This window comes from Babylonia areolata, chromosome 23 (genome assembly GCF_041734735.1).
Source record: "Babylonia areolata isolate BAREFJ2019XMU chromosome 23, ASM4173473v1, whole genome shotgun sequence".
Lineage (NCBI taxonomy): Eukaryota > Metazoa > Mollusca > Gastropoda > Neogastropoda > Buccinidae > Babylonia > Babylonia areolata.
In genome coordinates this window covers 18,950,426-18,952,925 of record NC_134898.1, presented here as the reverse complement: position 1 = coordinate 18,952,925, position 2,500 = coordinate 18,950,426, and the positions used below count along the sequence as shown (strand labels likewise).

The window sequence follows — 2,500 nt, the reverse complement described above, 5'->3', positions numbered from 1 at the left end:
CTGCAACTATTACTTCAATTGATGCTGCTAAATACTTCTGCTATTACTGCTACAACTATCACTTCTGTTGATGCTGCTTTTACTGTGACTATTTCTGCTGCTGCTGCCGCTGCTACTGCCACTACTATTACTACAACTGCTGTCGCTGATTACTTCTGCTAGTACGACAACTACCACTACTGCTGCTGCTACTTCTACTGCTACTACTGACACTCTGCTTCTACTTACTAATACTACTGCTGCCGCTGCTATAACTACTTCTACTACTACAACTACTACTGCTACTGCTGCTGCTTCTAACGACTACTACTACTATTACTGACAAACCCAGAATCAGTCCAACAATAACAGCAACAACGATTGCAGGCAGAAAAAAAAGAGAGAAAATATGGGTGGCGCTGTCCTGTGGCGATGCGCTCCTCTCTCGAGGGAGATAAGCCCGAATTTCACACAGAGACATCTGTTCTGACAAAAAAGAGCAACACAACACAACTCGACACAATCGTTATCGCACGCACCAGCCTAGTCACGCCAAAGACAACCGAAAGATATCACATTCGTCGTTGAAAGAAACAACCAAAGATAATGATGATATGAACAACAACAATAATAATAATAATAATAATAATAATAATAACTCCACAACACCGCCGCCACTACCAACACCATCACCACCACCTTCGCTACCAATAACAATACTGTCAAGTCAAGAACAAGACATAATACTTACAGTGTAGTTCCAATCCCGAAAACGTGTGTTCGCACAAAACAAACACACACACGTCCACACACGACTCTGGACAACCACGTGAACTATAATATCAAGATGCCAGATGCCAACATCCGAACTCGAACATTTGCCGCGAGCGTGAATAGATTTGCATTACTTTGAACAGGCACTCCTCAGTGTCTGCAGCGAATACTACATGAAATATCTATATTGCCTTCATTTGCATTAGCTGATTTTTATGTTGAAAGAAAAGCTCTCCTTCCCCCTGCAAGTATACATCAAATATATTTGCAAAAAGTTACCTGTCCAATGTGCGAGTGGGTTACAGGTTTTTTTACACAATACAGCGAAGAAATAACTAAGTAAGGAAGGAAAGAACGAAGAGAGAATGAACGACAGGAATGCAGGAAGGAAGGACAGAAAGAAAGACAGACAGAAAGGACAGTGTGAAAGAAAAGAAGGAAAACATGAATGAAAGAAAGAAAGGCTGAAAGAAATAAAGGTAAAAAAAAAAAAAAAAGAGAGAGAGAGAAAGCAAGGAAGGATGGAAAAGGGAACGAAGAATGAAGGAAAAAAGGAAGAAAGGAGAGAAGGGAGGAAGGAAGGAAGGAAGGAGAGAAGAGAGGGAGGAGAGAAGGAAGGAAGGAAGGAGAGAAGGAAGGAGAGAAGGGAGGAGAGAAGGAGGGAGATAAGGAAGGAGAGAAGGAAGGAGAGAAGGAGAGAAGGAAGGGGAGAAGGAAGAAGATAAGGAAGGAAGGAAGGAAAGAGAGAAGGAAGAAGAGAAGGAAGGGAAGAAGGAAGGAAGGAGAGAAGGAAGGGGAGAAGGAAGGGGAGAGGGAAGGAAGGAGAGAAGAAAGGAGGGAGAGAAGGAAGGAGAGAAGGAAGGAAGGATAGAAGGGAGGAAGGGAGGAAGGAAGGAAGGAGAGAAGAGAGGGAGGAGAAAAGGAAGGAAGAAGGAAAGAAGGGAGGAGAGAAGGGAGGAAGGAGAGAAGGAGAGAAGGAAGGAGAGAAGGAAGGAAGGAGAGAATAGAGGGAGGAGAGAAGGAAGGAAGAAGGAAAGAAGGGAGGAGAGAAGGGAGGAAGGAGAGAAGGAAGGAAGGAGGGAATAGAGGGAGGAGAGAAGGAAGGAAGGAAGGAAAGAGAGAAGGGAGGAGAGAAGAAAGGAAGGAGAGAATAGAGGGAGGAGAAAAGGAAGGAAGAAGGAAAGAAGGGAGGAGAGAAGGGAGGAAGGAGAGAAGGAGAGAAGGAAGGAGAGAAGGAAGGAAGGAAGGAAAGAGAGAAGGGAGGAGAGAAGAAAGGAAGGAGAGAAGGAGGAGAGAAGGAAGGAGAGAAGAAAGGAGAGAAGGAAGGAAGGAGAGAAGGGAGAAGAGAAGGGAGGAAGGATAGAAGGAAGGAGAGAAGAGAAGGAGGAGAGAAGGAAGGAGAGAATAAATGAATGAAGGAAGGAAGGAGAGAAGGAAGGAGAGAAGGAAGGAAAGAGACAAGGAAGGAGACAAGGAAGGAAAGAGAGAAGGAGAAGGAAGGAAGGAGAGAAGGAAGGAAGGAGAGAAGGGGGAAGGAAAGAAGGAAGGAAGGAGAGACGGAAGGAAGGAGGGAAGGAAGAAAGGAAGGAAGGAAGGAAGGAGAGAAGGAAGGAAGGAGAGAAGGGAGGAAGGAGAGAAGGGGGAAGGAAAGAAGGAAGGAAGGAGAGAAGGAAGGAAGGAAGGGAGGAGAGAAGGAAGGAAGGAGAGAAGGGAGGAAGGAGAGAAGGGGGAAGGAAAGAAGGAAGGA

At 45.2% G+C, this 2,500-nt stretch overlaps 1 protein-coding gene across 2 annotated transcripts in view; it reads right to left on the bottom strand.

The window, feature by feature from the left end:
• The window catches only part of LOC143298169 (uncharacterized), a 46,628-nt gene that overhangs the window by 38,074 nt on the left and 6,054 nt on the right, over positions 1-2,500 (bottom strand). The window contains exon 1 of one of the 2 annotated variants that reach the window (XM_076610914.1): positions 731-778. The exons of the other annotated variant lie outside the window; for it this stretch is intronic. The gene's annotated coding sequence lies outside the window, so the exon portion shown is untranslated. Of the gene's footprint in view, positions 1-730; positions 779-2,500 lie in introns of those variants that run through there. 2 annotated transcript variants of the gene reach the window in all.